The 26,154-nt window shown below is 45.5% G+C and overlaps 1 long non-coding RNA gene across 1 annotated transcript in view; it reads left to right on the forward strand.

The window, feature by feature from the left end:
• The window catches only part of LOC118239231, a 60,856-nt gene that overhangs the window by 1,838 nt on the left and 32,864 nt on the right, over positions 1 to 26,154 (forward strand). The window contains exon 2 of the long non-coding RNA XR_004770929.1: positions 15,606 to 15,708. This is a non-coding gene — a long non-coding RNA (uncharacterized LOC118239231). The remainder of the gene's footprint in view (positions 1 to 15,605; positions 15,709 to 26,154) is intronic.

Consider the following 26,154-nt stretch of genomic DNA (forward strand, 5'->3'; position numbering starts at 1 on the left):
TGAAGGGTTTGTCTCACCTGAGGACATAGTTTTCCCCACCTAGCAGGATGCATTTTCACCCTTATTTCCTGCAGTATTACCCTCACAACCCTTGCCTGAGGGAATTAATTCTTCATGATACCCATGGACTCTGGCATTTGAAACACTTGGTCACCATTTGATAGAGCCATTTGGAAAGGCTGAAAAGGTGTGGGCTTACTAGAAGATGTTATGGCAGGGACGAGGCAGGTTTTGAGGTTTCAAAGTGTTCTCTCTCTCTCTCTCTCTCTCTCTCTCTCTCTCTCTCTCTCTCTCTCTCTCTCTCTGTGTGTGTGTGTGTGTGTGTGTTTCTGGTGTGTGATTTGAAATGTAAGTTCTCAGCTGTTCCTGTCACCATGTCTGCTGTCATGAGAGAGGGGAGTCATGATTCCCTGCCATGATGGATTCCTATGCCTCTGGAACCACAAACCAATATAAGTTCTCTCTTCTATAACTTCCCGTGGTCATAGTGTTTGATCACAGCAACAGAAGAGTAACTAACACACATTTTCACTATTTCCAGGGCTCCGCCATGGTTTGGATGTGGCTTGAGTGTATCTCCCAAGGATTCATGTGTTGGAAATATAGCGGTACTATGGAGACCTTTAAGAGCTATGGTCTAGTAGGAGGTCATTAGGTCATGGGACCATGCTCTCAGAAGGGATTGGGGTACTTTTGGAGATGTCTGAGGTCTTCTTCCTCTTCCACCTCCTTTTCTTCTCCCCCACCCCTGTAGAGAGTTGTAAAGATGTAATGCTGCTCCATTTTTCATCTCACCATGTGAGCTCCCCTTTTCTCACACGTTCCTGCCATGATGCCATCCACTGTGATGTGATGTAGTCAAGAAGGTCCTTGCAGAACTTGATTGGCTTCCAAAATGGCAGACTAACATCTTTTAAAACAATTGATCCAGACTCTCATATTTCATTATTACAATGGACGAAGGACCAATACAAGTTCTGACATCTCTCCCTGTTCACTGGGTCTTCAGAAACCCGAGATTTTGATATAAAGTTAGCTCCTTGCCAGATACATAGTAGATACTCAAGTTACTGACCACCTTTCTCCTGGTTTCTTTTTCTCTTCCATAAGTTCAAAAGTCTATGCAACTAATTTGCTTGAAAAAACAAAAAAGGGTGGGTGTAATTCTTGTGGCAGATTTGAAGGTATCATTTAGAATAGGGCATGGATTTGTACCAAGGAGATAAGAGGCCCAGCAGCAAATTAAGCGAGAGTCCATGTCCATGGTCAAAGTAGACCCAAAGGACACTATCATTTCTGAATGCCAGGTGAGTGACTGTTGATAAATGAGGCAGTAGGGATAACTTGTATATCAAACTTCCATAAAGAGACACAGAATGCTCCGTTGTGCTACCAGCCTTTCTGCCAGCCAAAGCCATGGTTGGATGGTCTAGAAACCTCCAGGAACTGTGTTCCCACCACCATTCACACTGCTGTGAAGGTCTCAGACTTTTTGGGAACTAGAGGAAGGCAGGCCCTGGCAATGTGTGGGTGTCAGTCTAGCTCCAGCTGTGTGTAACCATAGCCACTGTTGTGATCTTCCCACAGGCTGAGGGGGGAAAATCTCTCCTAGTCCGTTCTTATTCCCCCTTGCTATTACTCTAATGCCCCAGAGTCTTCTTCTAGTGCAAAAATTCTGAGGCAGTAGTGTGCACTGTGTGAGAAATAGGAAACCAGGAGCAAGTGGTAAAGATGAAATCAGAAAGTCTGTGGAAGGTCATGCATGGCTTCCAGGGATGACGAGACTCTTCTCCTGAGTCCCACAGAGAACTTGTTTGGAATAGGCAGGCTTTGGACCTGATTTTATTAGCTGTGTTTTTCATAGTAGTTAACACTAGCTTCATATACAGTTTGTAAGTTGGGCTCACATGTGCTGCTGATCTGGTACAGGGCTTCTCACCAGGAATGGGAGAAGCTCTAGCTATCCAGTTGGTCTCAGAATCTGGTGAAAGCTTAGGGAGCTGGCAAACAGCATCATTACGCTTGGAGGCAGGGAAGACTCTACTGCTGCTATGTGAGGCGTCATAGTCACTGACATTGAATCTCCAGGGGGCACTTTGTTTGTCCTGTGGGGTTTCCCCCATTCCTGTTGTGGGAGTGGGGTTAGCTCCCTCTAGAGGTGGGGTCCAGGCTTCACTCCAGGCTTCTGCAATGGGCGAATAGGCAGAATAGGCAGACTCGGGTCTCTGAAGCTGGTCACAGGGTTGAGAGAGAGGACTTGGAAGAGGATGTATTCAGTAAGAGTCCACACTGGGCTTATCTCTCTGGCCCTCAGTTTTGTAACATGGGCGAAATAGCACCAGGTTTACTAGGAGGAGCCAGCTGCTGCAAAAACACTTGGCATCATAACATATCTTTGGCTTGCTAGGAGTCCATATGAGAGTGTGGGCTGGCAACTGAGGATGGCCCTTCTATCTTGTGATTATGCTGGCCCAGGGGCCCGTGAGGTCTCTGCTTGTGGGTAGAAGGAGAAGGAACATGGGAAGAAGTCCCACTCACTCTTTAAGAGCCTTGCCAGGAACTGACACACATCACCTCTGCTAACTTCCATTCCCAGGAACAAATTACGTAGCTCCATGGGGGAACAAGGGGACTAGGAGCTTGTCCCAGATGTCAGCAACCCACGGCCAACAGTATCAGTTTTGTGTCATGTTGCAGGAGACAAAGTGCTCTGGTGTAGAGATGATCGCTCTGCCATATGTCACAGCTTACAGGGTTATTATGAATCTCAGTGTAGGGTGCAGATAGCTCAGGGTGAATGCTGTTACCTCCTAAGTACTGACTGCCTCCATCATGAGCTTGTGCAGATCTCAGAAACAAGTCACTGGATCTCCAACTGCAGTATCTGCCTGTGTGACAGATGCTTGAGGGTTAATAACAGCATAGAGAATGGATGGCCATAAAACAGATAACCAGCCAATAGTCCCTCTCTTGACTTAGAATAATAACTGTGGGAATTGGCAACACCTGAGCTCTTTGTCCTCTGGAGCGAGGACAGTGGGGAGAGCTCACCTTTTCCCTCTGCTAGTGGCATCTTCTAACTAGCTCTGCCTGGTGTGAGAAGAACAAAGAGGATTTATACTGTGTTCCTACTAATACAGAAGGAACACTGTGCTTGCACTTCCGCTATCCTGGCAAAGGTGTTTAGGACTCAGTGCTGTAAGACCCACTTAGTCCCAGTGTGTGGTTTCTCCCTTGGACCTCGGTAGAGCACCCTCCTCATGCTGGCCAGCATGCTGTTCTGCCAGAGGAGTTCATTGTGAATGCACCAGGCAGAGTGTAAACAGAGCCAGGCTTTGCCTCCTTCAATACGAGCAGGTCCCTCATGGGAACATGGGGATCCTCGCTAATCCATGTGGAGGTGTTGATGAGAATGCTAATAAGGGCTCCTGTGAGGAGATGCTCACCCCCTCTGTCTACATCTTCTTCAGAAATGCCACTGGCGTGTCCCCATGTGTCTAGCCACAGTGGTCCCTCTGACCCACTGCAGTGTGTGAGATCCAGGTCTAGGAAAGTCTCCCCGCTTACAGTTTTGCTAACTATGAGGCTGCAGAATGTATGACTGATAATGGCTGAACAAATAGAATTTCCCAGTGCCCCCCTGGAACACATGAGACTGGACAAACCAGTGCCATGAGATCAGGCACCTACTGGCTGCTTTAAAGCACTCCATGTCCAGGGTCCCAGGCCTAACTCATATAGTAGAACAGGTCAGGCTATACTCTTTTTGGATTCAGGTTAATTGAATGTGGTTTTCAGATAGTAAAATCCTGTATTTAAAGTGTGATAACATGTAGCTGTGTATCCACCTCCACTGTTATTCTAGATAGAACATGCCTACCTCCCAAATTGGATTTGAGCCCCTTCATGGGCAGTTGACATGTCCAGGACCTGGTGGAAGCTGGTCTGTGTTATCCTACAAACCAAACTGCCACCATTTGTTTGAGTTCAGCCATGCTCACTTGTAGAAGATCATCTTGGCCAGGCTTATTGACTAATCCTGTTTCCTCATTGCTCACCAAACATGGACAGGGAAGGTCATAGGGCCCTCACCCAGTATCCAGAAATCCCCCTAAACAGATCTATGCATTTGTATTTCAACTGTAGGTGGCCTCAGTGAGGGGCTAGAAGTATATAGTCTGGGAAGGACTAGGGAGGAGGCCACCGTCTCTGTAGCTGTGGAGGAGTTATCATCCTGACTGGGTGCAGATCTTAGAGTGTGACTGCTTCTGTGGTCCCCTCACCCACTACTCTGTAAGGAAGCCCAATAAACTCAATTGTTCTCCAGAGTGCATTTTGGAGGAATCACACCTGTTTGTCACTGAGTCTGTAGGAAAAGGGGTAGAAATTTTTTTTATGTCTCCCCTGGCAGAAGAAACTTGAGTAACAGCTCTGCAGTGTGCTTCTTCCAGAATGCTGTGTGGGTCCTGCAGCATGCATTTCCTATGTGTGTGTGTATGAGGTCATCTTGTGTATCAGAGGGCTGCTCCTCCAAGCACTGGGTACCATTCCCCATCACTCGCAGGCAGGGCTTTTCCTTTTACCCATTCCTGTTCATTTGGTTTATTGTTCTCTACCATATTCTGTGATGCTTGGGTCACCTTTCCTGCCCCATGGATCTGTTCTAATGATCAGAGGGGTCCATGACATAAGTAGACTGATGGCATTCAGGAGTGTAGCACACCCCTCGGGCATAAATGTGCCATAGTAGGGATTCTCAGTCAATTGCGCAGCCTTGCCTGCACCTGCTGCACGGTGTGATCAGGGGCAAGTTACCCAACCTCTCATGCCTTGCTATCTTTGTCTACGAATGATTATGTGATAGCACCTACCACAGAGGCTGGACTGTCACTCACTTGAAGCTCTGGCTACTAGGCATTCTCCAAGAACATTTAGGAAATTGATGCTTGTTCAAACCTTCCTTTGTGTGGAGTCAGGATGCAGCACAACTTCACTCCTGTCATTTGTCTCAGGGGAGACTTGCTGTTTTGAGGTGTCATCCTGGTCTCTGGGTAGGAACTGATATGGCTTCTGTCAGCAGGGAGAACTGGAGTCTGATAGGAAGAGCTTAGGGGGACAGATGCTGGGAAGATACCTTGGTTAGCCACTGTTGTCCTTTTAGATTCATCAGTCACTTCTCTCAGCTTGGACCTGAGGATCCAGGGTCCATCCTGCAATATGTGATAAGGTGCCCCCGTATTCCTTCTCACAATCAGTAAAATAAACACTGGAGTCTCAGAGTCAACAGCCCTGTGGGGATCATTTTTAGAGACAGGGGTGGTGATAGAAGTGGGGCAGCCTGGGAAAACCCAGGCTCAAAATGGCTTTGCTCACATAAGCATGGTGTTTTTCATTTTAGAAAGGTCAGGATGAATACCAACTCCTCTGACAAGGGAGTCACTCCAAAACCAAAGAGAGAAGCTTAGTTTGTTCTGTGTGTGGGAGAACCATGGCTCAAAAACTGTCTGAGGAATGCAATCGTCATGACTCTGATATGCATCCATGGGCCCTAGCTCAGAGCCTCGTCATGCCTCTTCCATGAAACAAGAACTATGCAGGTTGTTTCTCGAAGCTCTGGAACACTCAGTGTCTGTGTGGCAGGATTACTAGAAAATGCTGGAAGATTCTGGGGGTAAAACATAGGGTGCCCTGTGATTGCTTTGCAGGCACAGAAACACTTCCTAGTGTATCTAGAGCGGCATCTTGGCAATGGCTGCTGTGGTGGTTTGAATAGGAACGGCTCCCATAGGCTCATAGATTTGAATGCTTGGTCACAGGGAGTGGCACTGTTTGAAGGGATCAGGAAGTGTAGCCTGTTGGAGGAAGTGTGTCACTGAGGGTGGGCTTTGAGGTTTCAAACACCAATGACAAGGCCAGAGCCCTGCCCCCTCTCTCTGCCAGCAGATTAGGATACAGCTCAAGCTACTTCTATAGCACCTTGTCTGCCTGTGTGCCACCATCCTGCCTTGCCATGATGACAATGGACTAAACCTCTGAAACTGTAAGCCAGTCCCAATTAAATGTTTTCTTTTCTAAGAGTTGCCTTGGTCATGGTGTCTCGTCACAGCAATAGAACACTGATGGCAGCTGCAGACCCTCACAGTAGGATGGAAGGACTGTGGGGCCTTCTCTTGGGGTCTTTCACAAAAGTGAAAGAGACAAGGGGCCGGGCAGCGAAGGCATCTGTCATTTTGGCCCTAATTGTCACTGTGTCTCATCTTGGCTTATTAAGAAGCTCTGGGCCAAGAACACAGGTCAGCCCTGTTTCATGGTGGACCTGAAGAGCTGTGGTGGCTCTTGCTGCTGATGTGGACTCTCCCTCACAGATGATGTTCTCATCTGCACCCTGCAGAAAAGTGTGCTGTTGCTGCAAGCTCTCTCTGTGAGAAGTCACATGGAGCATCTGCCTGCTACCTGGAGGGCCAATATCCCAATGACTACAACTGCACACCAGGGCCCCACTGGGCTGTTTTCAGTCTTTCGTGCCAGCTTGAGATACCTTGCTTCTGTGGGTGTGTGAACACTTGGCATTCTCCCAGAGGCCAAGCTCAATTCCTGCTTAGTCAGCGACTATTGGTGGCCTTTGCAAGTCACGGATGTTCTGTAAATCCCTACCCAGGTCCGTAGCATGCCAGGAGCAATGGCACCTTCCTCGTGGGACTGATGGAATGAATTGAGACAACAAGAAGTGCTTGGTGCAATACCTGGTACACGACTGTGCACAGTGCCTATGAGTTGTCACAGAGGTCAGAGTTTTCTGATATAGAATAAATAGCTGTTTGCTCTAATCACACACTCTGCAGCCCACCTGTCCTCCAGCAACTTGCATCTGATCCCTGAGGACACAGGAGCATGGTGCTTGATTGTTTATATCACTGTTCCCCATAAGTGGCATTCATCAGTGATGCTCTGTAGACCCCAGGTACCCTGTCTATAGAACTCCAGAGAGTGACAGTGAAGTCATGTCTCTGCTGTTCTGATAGATGGTCCCGAGGTTTGTCATTATCTAGGTAATCCCATCGTGTGGGAGATTCCTTGCCTGTAGGAAGATGGTCTGTGTCTCCCTAAACATGACTCAGAACACAAACACATCTGCTATATGGGCATGCCTGACCTGAGTTCCCACCAGGCAAGGGAAAAGATACCAAGTTCCAATTGCTTTGGAACAAAGAAATACATCCACTTCCCTGTGTGAGGACACTTTCCCCAGGACCAGGGCCCTGAGTTTTCTTTTCCTGGTTGGCAGCTGAGGATGCTATCCTAGTTCATGGTGTGACTTTAATCAGATGCCAAAGGCCTTGCCCCACTTTGGGAGCTCAGTGGCCATCATCACCTCTGGGGCTGTGAAAACACTGACTTGACTCTGCTATTTGCCTTTCTGAATTGATGAATGATTTTTCACCAGTGTGTGGGTTGAACCACATAGCCCGTGGGCACCAGCCAGAGAGTTTTGCTGGAAGCTCAGTGTGGGCTGTTGGTAGTTTAATTTCTCAGTGGGGCACCTTAACTTCCCATGCAACCAAGAGCACTTATGTGTTTGGATGACTTGGTGAGTGACCAATATGAACCAGCCAACCTTCTAGCCTTTGTCGTCTAGATATTCTCATTCTACCTGGGTGGCCATACAGCCAGAACAGAGGAGACAAGCAGATGGATCACTGTCACTGGATGAGCTGTACCATTTCTCTGAGGGTCAGAACCCCATTGCCAGCTTGAGCCATTGTGTCAAGGGGTGACTAATTTGTTCAACTTCTGTATGAGTCCTCTGTGGGGGCAACACAATGTGACCACAGAGTTCACTTTGTGGCTTTTGGGAGATATAAAGTTGTGGCTTCCAGAAATTCTCTGAGTTCTTTGTCTTACCTTCCCTCCTAGGGAGAGCATGTTAAGTATGGTTCTCACACCTAAGCACAATGGTCTATGACTCTCAGTTTTCTTGACCTGGAAAAACCAAGTAAGTTCCAGTTTTATCAAGGAGGATGTCCGTGGGAGGCATCCTGAGCCAGGGACTTGGAAAGTCAGGCCTTCTCATTTTTTTTTTTTAATTTAAAATTTGAGTTTCTTCTGAAATATGCTATTTATAATCATTGAGGAGCATCAGGTGAAAACAAAAATCTGGGGTTTATCAAAGGAGTCATGGCTGTGGATATAACCTGGAGGTTTATTAGCCAGAAATGATACTTCAGCTCACAGGGCTGATGATGTCACCAGGAAGAATGCAGAGCCAGAGAGAGAGAGAGAGAGAGAGAGAGAGAGAGAGAGAGAGAGAGAGAGAGAGAGAGAGAGAGAGAGAGAGGAGACATGTATGTCAACATCCAAATGAAGGAGACAGAACAGATGAGTGGGGCCTGCTAACATGAGAGGGAAAGTGTTCCCGAGCCTCAGCACCCAGGAGTGAAACTAGATGCTTTTCCTTAATTAGCAAGCCAGCAGCAAATGGGCTTCCAGCTTGAAAAGGACTGAGAAGAGCTGGCCGGCTCTGAGGTCTATGCACCGAGCAAATGAAGTGGTGAGAAGGCACCTTCTTCTCTTGACTGCCAAGGTCTAGGCTCATGGGTTCCTCAGCACCATGTCCCTGACTCATTTCCATCTTGAGATGGAGTCCAGATCAGTGTCCTCTTCAGACACGCTGGTACACTACCTCCTCTCATTAGATAGCCTGCTTTGTTGGTTGTGAGAGATCCTCCCATCCTCCCAGGAATTTAAGAGTCTCCTGTTTACGGCTGCAGACTCTTGGACTAGGCTTGCATGGTGTTTTAAAACTAAATCTTTATCTGTTGGAAGAAATTAATGACTTTTCCTTTGAACTTATGGACACATCAGAGGGAGATGAAGAAGACAAAATCTAGAAAAGCGAATGTTGTGCTTCTTGATTTTTAAGTTCAATTTTCAGAGCACCTTATTATATATGTTTACTGGGAAATGTTCAAACATTGCAGGGAATGCTTTTAAAAAGGTAAAAGCAGCCATCCTCAACTGTGTAGTGAGATGACACTGTCATCTTTGTTAGCTCTTTGTTCAAACTCCTTCTCCTGTAGAACTTTTCTTGACATCAAGGTGTGCAAATAAGTTTGTGCGCATCACCTAAGCATTTCTCCAAGTAATTAAACACTTCAAAAAAACAGAATTTTAAAAGGTGGTACAGTCACACATCAGATTGTACATCAAATAACACTTTACACACAAAATCCCCTATTCTTGGGCATCTCCACCTCAGCAAAGCATCAGCATTGGTAACTTGGTAGTCTCTGGCTTATTATGGTTTGACTTTTGATGGTGTGAAAATAAAAATGCACCAAGTAGAAATTACACATATGAGCATGTGTGATTGCATGTGTCAGCATGTGAGTGTATAAGAGCATGTAGATATGTGTGACCATATGAGTATATGTGAAAGTTGAATATTCAAGTGAGCAATTGTGAGTGCATGGCTGTATGGATATGTGTGAGTTCATGAGCATGCAACTGAACATGCAAATATGTGAATGAGTGTGAGAATGTGTGAGTTTACAAGTGTGTGTGTGAGCAAGTTTGTGTTGGTATGCAGTGTGAGTGTGCATGTGTGTATGTGTGTAAGTATGGGAGCATGCATACATGCAACTGGAGGCCAGGGTCAACCTTAGTGTTGTTTATCAGTTACTCTCTACCTTGTTTTGTTGAAACAAAGTCTGTCACTGGTCTGGAGTTCACCAGACAGAGCAGTCTGGCTGCCCAGACAACCCCAGGGCTCCGCCTGTCTCTACCTCTCCAGCTCTGGGATCACAAGTGTATGCCACTGTGCTTGACTTTTTGAAGTGGGTTATTAGGATTGAATGCAGGCAGGTCTTCACACTTGGACAACAGCACTTTAAAGACTAAGCCATTCCTTAGCTGGAAGGTGACTTTTAAAATATATATGTCTACTAGACACTTGCATTTCTTCTTCTTCTTCTTCTTCTTCTTCTTCTTCTTCTTCTTCTTCTTCTTCTTCTTCTTCTTCTTCATTTTTCTTTTATTGCTCTTTAGAAGTTCACACGGTGTTATAGAAGTGAAAATAAGACTGGAAACATACATAGCAAATGTATCTGGCTTTCTATACATGAGAGTTTAATAATGTTGTTACAACCCCTAATAAAATGCAGTCTTTATTTACTTACTTGCTTTATTTACTTACCAGAATAAACTTCTGTACACATTAAATTGTTCAAGTTTGAAAGGCAGATGTCAATAGTTAGTGGCCATCAAAAAAACATGACAGTATACAATATACTGTCTGGTTATAGCTGAGTTACAATATTGCTAATAATGTTCCTAAATGCCTACTGTGTGCAGGTGATATTATGGAGACATGTCTGAACCATCATTAGGGCCCCTGTGGGTGTCATAATTCAGCAGCCCTCAGGGACTGTGAATGATCACTGGTATCCCAGAAGCTTTCAACAGAGGGTAACAGGTGAGTGTTGGTACCTATCTGTCTTACTTTGTTCAGTTCCATGTTATAGTGAATGAGAGTAGTTTGGGGTCAGTTTAAGAGGTAACAGAGTTGTATTCTGTCAGAGACATGTGCTACTTGCAAAAGAATGAGAGAAACATGGAGGCACATGTCTGATGTTGAATACTGGAAAGACCAGGAGTACTCTAAGTATGTCTGGAAGGACACAATTAGCTCAGGGTACAGGATATACACAGACCTGAGAATGTCCTAGAGTGTGCCAGGAGGGCTGACAATTGCTCTCAGCACCTCCACTTGTGTGTGCTGATCAGTGGCTTATCTTCTAAAAGATAAAGAGGCTGTAGCAATTTCAGGGAGGCTACCATCAATATCTGGTCCCCGTGTAGGTGTTTTTCACAGAGATGTCTGGTGACCTTAAAAAAAAAATCCTACAAACCGACTGCTCATTACTATACAGCGCCACAGTTGCTGCTGGAGAAAATGTTTTACTGCTTGTTTTTGTCTTCCAAATAGTTTGGGAAGAAATCTGGTTGTCACACTGTCTAGGGACTGTAGAGAGACAGCATTCTAGTATCCATAGACAGCACACAGTACAACTCTGTGTTTGGGGGATGCTGTAAAATGCAATCTGGTGCACTGAGGTAGAAATGTCAGAGAGCAGAGACAGCCCCCCAAGAGATGTTAGGCTTTGAAGATGACCTGCCCCCCACAACAGGCGAATATGCATCAACACTTGGTCTCCAGTAGGTGGCGCTATTTTGGGAGGGCACAGAACCTGTAGGAAGGGGGTCTTAGCCTGAGGAAATGGGTCACTGGGGATGGACCTTTAAGTAAGTCTATGGTCTCATCCCTCATTTGGACTGCTTCTCTTCTTGTACTATTGAGATCTGAGGAGGTAAGGAGTCACAGCTACAGGCTCCTGCCACCTCTCCCGCTTGGTGGGCTGCATCTGTCAAAACTGGGAGGAGCCATAATGTACCTTTCCTCCCTCAAGCCACTTTTTGTCAGGTATTTGGGCACAATGGCTAGAAAAGTCACAGTCAAGGGCATCCTGGAAGTGTGAAGCTGATCTCAGTTTTTATGAAGTCTTGGGGTTAGTCAGAGAACATGGCTTGGCTTGTGCAGGGCCTTGGGTGCCATCTCCAGCACAGCAAAACCAAACTGACCAACTGCAAGTCTGCGACCTGACATAGGGCTTGGTATCCAGGCAGTGATTATATTCACACACACACACACACACACACACACACACACACACACACACACACACACACCCTTTCTCGCACCTGTAGCACTGACTATGCCTTTTTGGGCATGGTCACAGGTGAAGATGGTACCAGTAAAAGGAATAGGAGGGGACTTGGAGTCCCCTTCAGGTTGTGGAGAGCATCAGGGTGGCAGGGTCTGCATCCTTGGAGCCGGAGCCCACAATAGTCGCTTGTTTCCTGTGTAACTTACTTTTCCCCAAATAAACTCCACTTCATTCTATACTGACTCTAGTGAATCCTGATTTCCAAGCCTATAGAGAACTGCAAATACAGTCATGTGGAGGCAAGTATGGGGTTTCTCAGAGATACCTCCAACTTCAGCAGGGGGTTGCTGGTTGCAAACATCTAGATATTTGGACTCGGGGTAAAAAAAATAACGGAGAGGCACTTGACTCCACCAGAATGCTGAGGGAACAGTTCCAGGACTCTCATCACAGATTGGCATGTGAGCCCTATGGCTTCTGGGGAGTAAATTCCACTGTGGTGCCATTAGCTGGGAACATGATTAAACAGGATCTAGTTCTTAGGGGAAGATAGGAGCTTGTTTGGACTTGTGCAGTTCCAGTGTTTATAGGTTACTCAAGGGACCTGATATATCAGTGGCTTGATCAGATGCTCAGGGAGGCATCGTGAACCTCAACTTCATATCTGGTTGTCTCTGACATATCCAGGAGATGGCTCTCACCCCAAACACAGGTTACATCAGCTAGAAGGGCATGTGTGAGGCCCAGTCTGACCTGGAGTTCAGTGTGGTAGCCAGGGAAGGGCAACTGTGACACTCACGGAGTAACATGGCTTGACAATGAGGCTACTCCACTCTCCAGTATTTTGGGAGTGTTACCAGGATCTTCCTCACTCTACAGGGCTTGCTAAATATAGTCATATTCCAGATAACCCTGGCTTAGGGTCATATCATGTTTTATAAATGGGGGAACTGAAGCTCAGGGAATTTTAGATTACGTATCCAGTAAACAGCCAGGACAGAAGTAGCTTCCTCCTTTTTTCCTGTTCTCTCTGCCATTACTTTTTTTTTTCTCAAAATGGCCTCTCTATATGGCTCAGGATGGCCTTGATCTTAGTGTCTTTTTTGTCTTAGCCTTCTGAGTGTCTGGGTCACAGGCTTCCCCTTTCTTCCTAAATTATGTGATAACCTTCTTGTCCCAAAGCCAGACTTTCAGGATTTTTTTTAGTTGCTTTGAAAAATAGTGACAGTATTGATTGATTCTCAGAAATGGAAGGTAAGGACCCATTACTGAAGACATACCACACACTTTGGGCAGGACAATTGATCTGCAAGTGACCTGGAAGCATCCTCCTGAAGACTAGCTTGCACAGTAGCAGAAGGAGCCATATAAGCTTCCAAGAAAGAAAAAGTGATCAATTGTTCTACACAACTCTAATGCCTATAAACTATGATGATGGGAGATGTTCTTCTGTATATATGTTTATCTTATTGGTTGATGAATAAAACACTATTTAGCCAATAGAGGCATGAAGATAGGTGGGAATAGGAGATGAGGAGAATTCTGGGAAAGATAGGCAGGGAGAGGCCACAAAGGTATGCCATATAGCCAACAAAGGAGTAACAGGTCCAGGCATTCTCCAGTAAGCCAAGACCACGTGGAAATACATAGATTAGTAGAAATGGGTTAATAAGACAGAGCTAGCCAATAAGAAGCCTTAGCCACTGGCCAACAATTTTATAGTCTTGTTGTGCTTATTTGGGGCTGAAGTGGAGATGGGACCTGGTGGGACAAGAAAACACCAGCAATACCACGGACAATGACCAGATAACATAAAAGGTGTACTAGAGGCCCATCTATCCCAGGTGTAACCAACAGCTGTCTAATTGTATTTAAAGTCCACTTGGTAGAGGGGAATTCATGCTTGGTATTGTAAACCTAATCCACTAACCGTGGCTGGCGGCATTATGACCTCAGAGGAATATCAACTACTGCTACATCTGTAAGTTAGTATAACTTCTAACTCTATGCTAAATATTGATCCTTATGTCTACAGAGACACATAGCTCCCACTATCCATCAAAGATCTTTCCTCTTCTTCCAGCAGATGGAGAAAGTCATGACTGGTCAAAATACAGAGAAAAATTGACCCTGACCGTGAGGTACTCAGCACCAATTGACACATCTACAACACAACCTCTACATCTAAGGCTCAGGGAACTTAATGGAACATAGGACAGAAAGATTGTAAGAGCCCAAGGAGCAGGATGGCTACCTGGAGTTAGTGTCTTCTACATATTTCAGGGAAGCTGCACCCATGAAATCTCAACAATATGGCTACCTAAACAAGGCTACAAAAATGACTCAACCAATTGACATGCCAATGGGGTTGGAGGAAATGCCTAGATGAAGAGATAGATAACTAATTGGTGTTGAGAGAGGAGGGACAATCAGGATTTTCCAAGGTTGAGGCTCTCGATGGATTATCCAATCCCAATTCCATGTGGTCAGCACCAAACACACGTACATATGAGTAACACTAAATGAACTCAGTAGATTGTATTTATTAATTTGTATGTGAATATGTACATATCAATAGTAGATAACAAGAGATCATGAGTTTGAGAAGGAACTGAGGGACATGGGAGGAGTTGGAGGGAAGAAGAGGGTGGAAACGATGCAAATACAGAACTCATATATGAAATTCCAAAGAATACATTTTAAAAAAGAATAAAAATAGTGGCAATAACACAGAAATTGTTTCATACAGGCATCTGGAGTAATATTGATGTTCGGAGGGTGCAGATTGGATGTGCCAATAGCCTATATTAGCAATAGTGGGAATCATGTATTTAACATAATTGGAAATGTGTTTTCTCTCATGGAAGTGGGAAATAATGAGAATTTTCATAGTGGAATCTTCATGTGAAGAGATGCATATAGACTTCTTGGGCTCTCTTGGTTTCTAAGTCACTACCATGGCAAGTTGCAAGTGAAGGTGACAGTTATGCAAGGAGTCGGAGGGTCTCAGAACCTGGATCTGCCTTTCTCTTTATCGCCTATCTCACTGATGTAGCCTCCCAGAAGTTGTTCTTGCAGCTTGAATAAAACACTCAATGTCTTTGGGATGTCTGCCCATAGATAGAATCTTAGAGCTAGGGAAAGCTTAACCTTTTAGAGTGTCAGGAAGTCAGCCACAAGCTTCACTCAGTCTGTCTTCCATGTCTGGGGCTGATATTAGAAGCAATATACAGCAGCTATAACTGTCATTCATTCCATATGAGGACACAGGACATGTGTTACTGAATTTGGCTTCCCACTTGCCAGGGGTGTGCTAAGGGAAAGTAGAGGTAACATCAGCATCTTCCTTGGGACAGGCTCAGGTCTTTCTGCATGCTTCATTTGGTCTTGTTTCAAGAATGGTATGAATGACCTATGCTTTAGATATTCTTTAGTTAAGGAACCCAAGACAGGAGGTGGGGAAATGGCCAGCTCAAGCCTGCTCTCACAACTTGCTATAAACTCTGAATAGGTTGTCCATGCCTGGGCTCCTTCTGGATCCATGTGTGGCATGGTGTTCTCTTGAGGCTTCTGTTTATGTCAGGCCTGTGCTTCCTAATAGGTTGTAAGCATGGGGCAGTGGGCAGTGGCTCCCAAAGCCTGTTCTTTCCCAAGCTGCATTTGCCCTTCCATCATTTGTCTCCTTGTGAAAAACTTCTCCATCTTCAGAGGTCTATTTCCATGTCTATTTTGCACAACCCGATTTCTAAAGTTCCCCAGTTTGCAAAGAGCTCTTCACCTTCTCTCTCATTGTATTTTTAGTCCACGTATTTGTCCATTTATTCATTTTTTGTTACATGTATCTGGTATTTCATTGGCTAAATACTTTTTGGTTCCTGTTAGGTGCTAAGTCCTGAGAATATGGAATGAAGAGTTACTGCCATGGCCTTTGACAGCATTGTGTAGTTGGGAAGGCCCATCTCACACAGAGAATGACACAGGAATGGTAAGTGCTATAATAAAATGTATGAGCCTTACAACATTAATTTTGCTAGAGTTGAGGGGAAGGGTCAGTGATGGAGGTTAGAGATTTGGAGGCAAAGCTTCAAATAATGTCGAAATGTAAAAAAAAAAAGGAACTTATGGACCCATTCCAGGTAGCCCCGAAGGACATTTTTTTTTTCTTCAGACAAAGTGTGGACTCCAGAATTCACAATGAGCTCAAAGTTTCTTCTCTGTATAGCTGCTGAAAGGGAGAGGGAGAGAGGGAAGAAGGGAGGGACGGAGGGAGGGAGGGAGAGAGAGAATGCAAACAACTTCCAATGTCCATCCATATGGCAGCTACAGAAGCCATAGAGGGAGACTGAAGAGCAGTTGGACCAGCTTTATATCCTACCTCTCTAGAGTCACTGTTCACAGGAGGCAGGATCAAGTCCCCAGCCCTGTGTGGAACCAGGGCCTCCTTATCCACAGTTTCAGCCTGACAGGCCTGGAAATATTAGATGAAAAATCCTACGTTTTAGATGCTGTAATGCAATATGCTGTTACACTTATCCTATTCCTGTTCATGCCATTTCATATGAGGGATGTGTCCTGGTAAAGTTCAGTATTTGTGGAGGGTTCTAGAACCAATCCCCCTAACCAATAGCTCTAGCCTCTATCACCAACTCTTTCCCTCAACTCCAGCAGAATTAATGCTATGGCTCCTGGGGCACTACTATTTATGCAGAGTTCAGTATTAGCCTTCATGCCAGCATCCACTGGGGATCTTGGAGTGTGTTTCTCATAGACACACAGGATTTTGTCTTCCCATCACATGCCCAGTCTTACAGGTCTTGCTTCTAGAACCCATATGTGCCACAGCTGGGGACTGATACCAGATAACTGATACCTGATCTCTAAGAGCTCTGGGTACCAGGACTTTAAATCTAGGCACCTGCAGGGGTCTTACTATAGGGGTCATACCTGTTCTTCTGCCTTGTTTGATCCAGGATCAAGGCAATATGACCTCACTGTCTCTACCTTGTGTCTTCCCCAATTTCTGGACATCTGTCCTCACACCACCCTTTCCTCCTAGCATGATGTCTCTACTCCACTGATCCTCTGGATTAGGACCCATCACAATGACATCTTAGCTGATAACTTCTACAAAGGACCCCATTTCCAAATGAGGTCATGTTTATGGGCACTGGCAATTAGGATGACAACACATCCTTTTGGGGAACACAGTTAAACCCCTAATGTCTATTCCAATTTCAGGGAGGACAGGGGCCAGACTGAGAGGGTATCCCTCAGTGACCCACAGACATGTAGCCAGGACGTACTGTGGATGTTCTAGATTCAGTGTCATTGTGGTCACAGGAAGAAGGGAGAGGGACTGGGGATGGGAATAGGGAGAGAGGGAGAGAATGAGAGAAAGAAGGAAGAAGGAAGGAGACTGAGATCTCATGGTTTATATTTAGAAATAATTCTGACCATAATCCCATGAGGTGAAGGTCAACGTGAAACCAGCCAGTTAGATGTTGTCCTAATAGGATGAATGACCTGACCTTGAACTATTCCTAGAATGAGGTGGGACCATCAGTCTCCTGGGTCCAGTACTAGATGGAATCAAAGAAGACCTTGGAAAATATGATTCTCGTGCTGTCAAGGACACACCCCGAAGCTCATACATTCAAACCTATGAGTGAAAATTTAAAAAATGTAACTAGGAAGTAGAGCCTGGGTTTTTCTACTGAGAAAAACCTGTCTACCCTGGGTAATGACTGCCCTTTTAAAAGTCTCTTTGTCCAGGTGATAGAGTCTGAGAAGTCCTCACACATATGCAGTCTTATTTCCAGTAAAGCCTAGGCTCATTAAAACGCAGGCCCCCTGCGCTGTGTAGCAACAAGAGCTGTTAGCAGTGAATTTGGCTGGAATTGACAGGAGCCCTGGGGGAGGGAGGCTTACTGATGGAGGGGGAGGGGACCGAGGCCCACAGCCGCATCAGTACTGCCATCAACATTGACTTCGTAATTTTGTTCAGAGAGGTCCCTGAATATCTCCAAATCCCCTTCAAAACAACCAAGGGTAATGTCTGGGTCTGTGGATTACAGAAATCCTGAAATAATTAGCTCACTTAGCAGGGCTTGTCCAAGCACCTGCTGCTGTATGCAGGCCTCGTGGAGGAGGGGTGGCTCAGGGGACAGGAGAGACCCACAGCAATTTCAGGCTCCTTGTAGTGACATACAGGCAGCTGGTCAGGCTTCTGTGATGCTACACTGGGGGCTGAGGGGCACCCCAGAGAGAAATGGGGCCATGGCCTCACAGTGAGGAATGGAGGGGGAAGGACAGGCATCAGAATAACCCAGAACATGCTTCCTACATGAAGCTTTATGGTGTATTCAGGTTATACTGGGGATGCAGTATCTTACCAGGAGCAAGTGTGCCTAGGGCAATGACACAGATCCTGTGTGCACGCACATGGTTCTCCCAGGTGGCTGCCAGCATAAAGACCCCTGTTAGGGCCTGTCCTGAAAACGGAAAGTTTCCCAACTTCCATGTACATCTGTTTCCTAAAGAATGAATGCAGGTTACAAGGGAGCTCTAGGGATTGAGTATTTTAGGGACATCTGAGACATTTTAGGAGTATCCCAGTAGGGCAGGAATACCCAGCAGAGCAGGGACACCCAGTAGGACAGAGACACCCAGCTGGAGCCAGGGCCCTCATATACTGACCTGTGTGGGGACCCCAGAGGCCTCCTCACCTCTGAAGGAAGGAGGCCTGGACCCCAGTCCTCCCTAGCACTGGCAGCAGGGTTCTGGCTCAATTTTCCCTTTAGGGTGCTCTTTTATATGTCATTTATTTATATTTTTATTAGCATACATTAAGTATATGACAATAGGTTTCATTACATTTTCATACATGTATATACTTTGATCATATCACCCTATTACCTTCTCTTGTCTCCTCAGTCTTGAGATCCCTTTCCTCTTCCTAGATATTCTCCCTCCTACTCATCCCACAGTGCATGTGTCCATGTGTGTACCTGTGTGCGTACAGGCATGTGAGTGTGCATGTGTGAATGTGCATGTGTGTATGTACATGTATGTGTGTGTGCATGCATGTGTCGGTATAGGCATGTGTGCATGTGTGCTTGCAGATGTGTGAGTGTATTCATGTGTGCATCTGTGCAATGTGTGTGTGTGTGTAATCAAGCATGCTCATGTGTATGTACCAGAACTTAACAACAGTTACTTAGGGAGGTCTGAGTACCTCAGTCTAACTACACTGAAGAAAATGTCTCTTTGTCTCCAGCAGCCATCAACTGTTGAGGATGCCCTATACTCACCAATAGCAGCAGCCTTTCTGTTCACCCTTAGAACACTGTGGTTTAGGAGACAAATGCTCAGTGGATACAAGGCCAGTGGGAAAAGGGGCTGCGATGCCCATGGGCATGACTCTCAGAAAGCCAGAGCAGACTGGGTGGGGGTGGGGCAAAGATAAAGAGAAGGGGAAGGAGACAAAGATGAAGGCAAGTACAGAGTGATGGGGGAGGGCAAGAATAAGACAAAACAATAACATGGGTGTGGTAGGGACAGCTCTGAGATGCCCTTCAGGCCTGCAGGCTTCTTGTTAGCCAATGGTGTTACAAAGAGAGTAGGGTGGAGCAGAGGGAGACCACATCTGTGCTTTCCATGAGTTTTGCCTTTGCAGTAAGGGCAGTAGTACTGGGTCTAGGTCTGGTGACCATGATCGTGGTGGCCCAGGTATTCACATTTGTAGCTGCAGGTGTGAGTACCATAGGTCTTTGCTAGTGTCTGACCTAGACAGTACGAGGAGAAGGACAGGTGCTCCTACTTAGTAGCTGAAAGTTGGTGACCTCCTTAGGTCCTAGCTATCTGGTACCCCTTCCTCTCCATAGTTCCCTCCTCCTAGGAACCATTCTAGTTGCCATCTCCACAGCCCTCTACCCTGCAATCTATCTGAACCTTTCTGTGCCTCACCTCCAGGCTCAGACTCAGACTCAGACTTGGTGATTTTTCTTTCTGTAATCAGCTTTTGTATCAGTTAATTGACACTCCCAAGCTTGTCTTCCTCCTGGGATTTGTGGCCCTGAGCCAAGGACCACAGGACAGGGACAGGAGATAAGGCCTGCAGAGTTCAGCAGCAGGCTAAGGGGTAGATGCATTTCAGGGTGGTTTACAATTTCCAAACATTCAGCAGCAGCCAGTCACAGCCAGTTCCTCTAGTCAGTATGTGATGGACATGATGGATGTGCACACATATTTGTGTTTTACATGATTGCAGTATGCAGTACTGAATTAATACGCAGTATGTGCCATGTCTATGTGTTTGTATATCTCCATGTGTTTTACATGTGCATGTATGTGCATGTAGCTATGTATATATGGCCTGTATATGTGTTGTGAGTGTGTACATGTGTATGTGTGTGTTATAGTCCTAGCTATCTGGTACCCCTTCCTCTCCATAGTTCCCTCCTCCTAGGAACCATTCTAGTTGCCATCTCCACAGCCCTCTACCCTGCAATCTATCTGAACCTTTCTGTGCCTCACCTCCAGGCTCAGACTCAGACTCAGACTTGGTGATTTTTCTTTCTGTAATCAGCTTTTGTATCAGTTAATTGACACTCCCAATTGATATCTGGTATTAATGGGTGATATGCTATGATGTTGTGTGTACGCTTTTCGGTATGTAATGTGTGTAATATAGCCTATGTACACATGTATGTGTATGACTATGGGTTGTTCACATGTGCCTAGTATGAGATACATGACATACATATATGTACATATTTGGGTATTATATGCATGCCTCTGTGATGTGTTGTGTGCTTATATGTGGTATACAAAGGTGCATGTGGCATGCATGTGTTTTATACATGTATACACATATAGTACTAAATATAATACATATGCATGCATGAGTGTGCACTATACATGTGTGAGTGTATGTTTGTGCATACATGATATACAGATATGTCATATATGTACATGCTTGCATGAACATCTGTATGTAGGTCCATTTCTGTGCACATCGGTAAGTGCTGGTTGGACTCAGACACTGAACTATCCCTGGAGATGACTGGTGACTTCACATGCTTGAGACTCCTAGACTTCCATGCTACAGTGACAACAGAGGTGCTTACCCCGGGCTTTGCAGAGTCTGAGCTCACAGATTCTCACACTCTGGTTCCTGCTGAGTCCTCTGGCCTGGCTTCTGAGTGTGGTGGTGGGCATGTGAATTGGCCCTGTGGTCTGGGGGTGGGACATGGTATATTGCATGCTGGCTGCTCTCCTAGGTGCAGCTAGGGTGGGAGCTGTTTGTGAGAGCACTGCATCTATCAGGAGTGGATGGTGCTCAGCCTACCGTTTTCCTAGCCCATAAATTGTCAGCAGCAAATAGAATTTCCAAACAGGCACCGGGGGAGTTTAGGGCTCAGTCTCGCTGGTTTTATTGAAGGTTTATGAGAGATGGCAGAGCAGTTACCAGCAGGTTTACAGAGGTGTCAGGGGACAGCGTACCCTTCCTGTTTGTGCACAGAGCCTACCACCCAAATCAGCCAGCAGCCAAACCCAGTTGAAGGGAAACAGCTTGGAGCACTTGTGTTAGGGGGAGTTCTTCTTTCTACTGATGTTTTTGGCTTTGATTTGTCCATTGTTTGCACCCTTCTGGGCAAGTGATTGCCTCTGTAACACTGAGGTTCATGTTCTCCTTGCTTAATAGTACTTGCTTCAGAGTGAAGCTGTAGTTTGGGCTGTTGCTCAAGGTTTCTTGCAGGCTGGAGTTTATAGAACCAGGTCACAGGCAGAAGCACAGCTCACAGAATATTCTCCCAGGTAGGGACTGATGCTCCAATTAGGGGCTCTAGCCTCAGGGCTAGGAAGAGATGCCCATGGGCCACACTACTCACCACATATAAGACCCTGGAGAGTTACTGACCCTAGTGCCTGGGCACAATATTGTGGGCCTGGCAGAGTGCATTACAGTCTCACAGTGGGTTGGACATCAGGAACTGGGAAGCAGGGAGAGGTTGGCCCCCATAGTCACACCTTAGCAAGGCCCTAGGTCTCCACAGGGTCTCCCTGGGGACTCCCCTCAAAGAGGAGGAACATACTCGGGCATAAAACACCCTCTTACTCTATAGGTGATCTCAGGGACTTTTCTTAGTGTCACTGCCCATCCCTACATTGCTTTATTATCATTCCCTCTTGACTACAGTGGTAGTCACGATGGCACAGTAATGTCAATGCCACCGTTAACAAAGCCCTCATTTGTGACCACCAGGATGCTTGCTTTATCAGGACTGCTGACAGCTTCAAGTGTATAGACTCAGTGGTTTGGGGCAACTCAGGACAATGCCAGTATCCTGACCTAGGTGAAAAGAGTAAGGAGAGGGTAAACAGGGCAGGTACCAATGTTAGTTCTACTGGTCCTGATGTCATGAATTCAGATCAGTTGTCTTGGAAAATCTCTCTTGGAAAGATAGGATTGGACATTTGAAATTATTAAATGAAATCTGTGGTACTATCTTAGTGTGTGGAAGATCCTTCACTGGAGGCAGACTTCCATTCCACCTCTCAACCGACCTCCTGGTGACTATCTGAGACTTTCTTGATTGTCCCCAATTCAAAGGCATCTTAGGTTAACACTCATGGCTTTCTTCTTTATATCTTTCCCCAGCTTTCTTTCCTCTCCTTATTTCTGTAGGGGCAGATGGTACAGGGACCTCTGTGGTAATTATTAAAGCTTGCCTGAGAATTCAGAAAGCAAAGTCAGCCACAAGCTATAGAAACCAGTTGTTGGTGGTACACACCTTTAGTCCCACCACTTGGGAGGTAGAGGTAGACAGATCTCTGCTGGGTCAAGACCACACTGAGCTACAAGAAATATATCGAGTCCTAAAGAGAAACAGCTCACACAAAGATGATCTCAGCACTTGGGATCACATGCCTTTAATCCCAGGTCTCATGAGAGGTCTGTAAGACAGGAACAGGGTCTCAGAGCTAGCAATCGTTATCCAGCCACGTTGAGAATAGGAAGAAATTGAAGTCTTAGGTCTCTAGCCACATTGAGGAGAGCATAGCAGTCTGAGTGAATCTGAGGAGCAGTGGAGTTGGGAGCAGTTTGAGGATCACCCCTTTGGTCTGAGGTAGAGGTAAGAGCTAGTGGCTGGCTGCTTTGTTTTTCTGATCTTCATCTTGAAGCTTGGACCCTAATATCTGTCTCATGGTCTTTTATTAATCCATGCTACTGACCTCTGTACTAGTGTGGCCCCTCAGTGGGAGTGGAGGCAGTGATATGGATGGAGCAGGTGGGTGGCACACTGTGGATGGACAAAGATCAATCTCAAATTTTAGCTATGACTCTAGAGTTTGAGGTACCTTGGGTTTTCCTGTGAAATGTGGCCCTTTGAATGCCTTGTCCAGAGAACTTTCCTCAATTCACTTGTCCCTGAGGGATTCCATATAGAGTCTTTCTTTACATTTTAGTGTGGGGAAGAAAGGAGAAAACAGCAAAATCTATTCACCACATACATTCTGAAGCAGAGATCTCAACTGTGGCCAAGGAGCCATGTGGGTTCCAGAAGGGCTGCCAGGGTAACCTGCTTCTGCAGGGGCTTCACCAGGAGGAGGAGGAGCCAAGCTTAGCCGTTCAGTGTGTAACTAGGTCAGATGGACACAGAGACTGGCTGTTTCTTATTAGGTGGACTATGGGACAGTCTAGTTTGGAAGAGGAGACTACATGAGTTAACTAAGTCCGGAGGAGACATCTGACCTCTTGTTCATCACATTCACTGATGTCTGGAAGATTCACTTTCGTCATTTCAGGGAACAAACAAGAGTCGACACAATTCCATTCCTTTGTTTTTCTTTCCTTTGCTGGATAATGATAGGCAAATCCTCTCTGAGCTTTGGTTTGATCACTTGAAAGCAGTGGAAGTCACACTTGCTCCTCTACTGGTGATTTGAACTGAGGACCAATGAGCTGATGACAGTACCCATGACTATCCAAACTATCACTGGACAGATGGAGGCATTTGCCTTAGCTTAGGAGTCCATTTTCTCCCATAATCAAGGACTTGGCCTTTGAGATACCCTGTCAACCTGGGCTCAGAATTCCTGTCTACGAGTAAGTCTAACCTGGTTTATTATCTGTAGCCCTTACTAACTGTAGTTCATATACACATGAATATATGATTAAACACATGTGCACAAAAGTATATCCAAACTATCATATACAGACATAATGATACACACATTCATATACCAAGGGTGCACACATGCATGCAAACACACACATGAGCATCATAATATAATGAAACATCACACATAATGTGATGAAAGCTATATACACAAATGCACACCTTTCTCTATATACACATAGGCACACATGTCAACATATTTGCTCACACATACAGGCATACAGAAGAATATATTCACATGTGTGAAGACTCATAGTCATACCTGTGCATACATGCCCATACATATACACTATGAACCTTCCTAGCATTGTGGACACAGATTTCCCTGTACACATGAGGCCAGTCCTGTTATTGGCTGGATTTGGAATACTGGACGCATGGTATACACTTCTGGGACTCCATGTTCAGCTTGTAGGAACTGAAAGAGCTGGGATTTGTGCACATCAGGAACCAGAAACACTCAGAATACAACACAGACTAGCCATTTGATAACATGGGATGGAGTCTGCTGGCCAAGGGCAGGAACATGGAATGCAGGGCATTGATATTTACATCTATAGTAATAATAATTTAGATGAATAGATTATCCTCCACCCCTAAGACAAATTTTATCTTGTTAAGTGTTTTCAATTCTCTCTCTCTCTATTCACCCTTTGCTCTGCTATTTTGGGGGAGTTTCTTTGAATAAGGTAGATCTGCCTCCAGCACTCACAAAAGCCTTAGCACGCTCCTGTCCTTAGGGATCCCAACAAATATGCAGTGTCAAATAGAGCCCCAAGTCACCCTGCATGGACCTCTCTTTGGGCCATTGTGGGTCCTTGGTTAGGGAAGTATCTTGTGAGGTTCCTGACCCTCAAGATCTTCTTCCTTCACAGTAGAAGGTAATGTGGGTGTTATCAACATCTCCTGTCAACTCCTTCACTGTGCATTGTTGCCCCAGGCTACAAAGCCATCCATCTGGAAGCTCTCAAGCCAAGCATTTGATTTTTTCTGTTTTCCCCATAGGAACTTCAAGCCTGACACAATTCTTGCCACATTGCTTTCAAATGACCCCCACTTTGCTTTTATTTTCTCCCATCCCAATCTTGATTGCTTTACTACTTCACAAACCCAATTTACATGCCAACCCAAGTCACTTAGATGTGCCAGAGTATCAGTAGCCACAAAAAGATCTTGTCACACAATGAGGCTTGAGGATGCCACTAACATCCCACACTAGTTTTGAGGTCTCTGCTAAGTCAACCTTTACCCATCTCTCCATCAAGTTCAGTCCTATCTGGCCTGGTGAACCAGGCATCAAACACTGCCTTTCTCACTCCCAATTCCCTTAGTCCTCATAATGATTTATACTTCACTCGGGTCTGTCTAGCTCTTTCCATTGGCTCCACGTTTTGGATCCCAGGAGGAGTTTTTAAGGACAGATCTAATTTTTGCTCATTGCCTTATGACTCCCAGGAGCTGTAAGAAACAGAAAGCCTCATTCTTGTTATCCATTTTCCCTGGTAAATCAGAGGTGGGTATAGGAGAGATGCCTCCCACATGCGCATTTCTCTCTGTAATCCCTTCCTTACGTGGGCGTGCTCCCCATGGGTAGATAGCTCAACCTGGGTTGTATGTCTGATTATACATCTCAGGGGCCGTGTGACTACCACCACTGCTTCCTGGTAATCTCATTTCATATGTGCTACTTTCAGGGATTTAGATACACTTTTCAGTCTTTCATTCTGTTTCATGGTTTGGCTTCTCACCACGGAGGCTCACCACTCTGTGTCTCAAGAAAAAAATGATGACCCTAGGATCCACCCACAGATATTCCATGCTTCGATGGTTCAGCCTCAGATGCATGTTTTATTACCCATAGCAGGCATGTAATCTCTCCTCGTAGACTCATCCTTGGATATGCCATGCCCCAGTTCAGCTAACAAGTTGTTGTGTTCTTTCCCCCAGGAAAGTGTAAAGAAACATCTCTCTTCTCTAGATACAGAACTGACATATCAAGGAAATTATTTTGTCCAAGTCTGGTTTGGTGAGCCAGTAAGTTTATTAGTGCTATTTATAGGCACATAGACGATGGTTTACTTATAGAAACACAGATGACTCAGAAGCAGCTGCCTCACTGTAAAGCCTCACTCTATCATGGGTGATGAGTGAAGGCTGCAGCCTTGGTGTCCTGGCTGCTGGTGAATCTCAGCTGAAACCCTGGAAACTTTTCTGTTCCCCCATTCTACAAGGGAATGTTAACAGCT

The sequence above is a fragment of the Cricetulus griseus genome, chromosome 7 (genome assembly GCF_003668045.3).
Source record: "Cricetulus griseus strain 17A/GY chromosome 7, alternate assembly CriGri-PICRH-1.0, whole genome shotgun sequence".
Taxonomy (NCBI): Eukaryota; Metazoa; Chordata; class Mammalia; order Rodentia; family Cricetidae; genus Cricetulus; species Cricetulus griseus.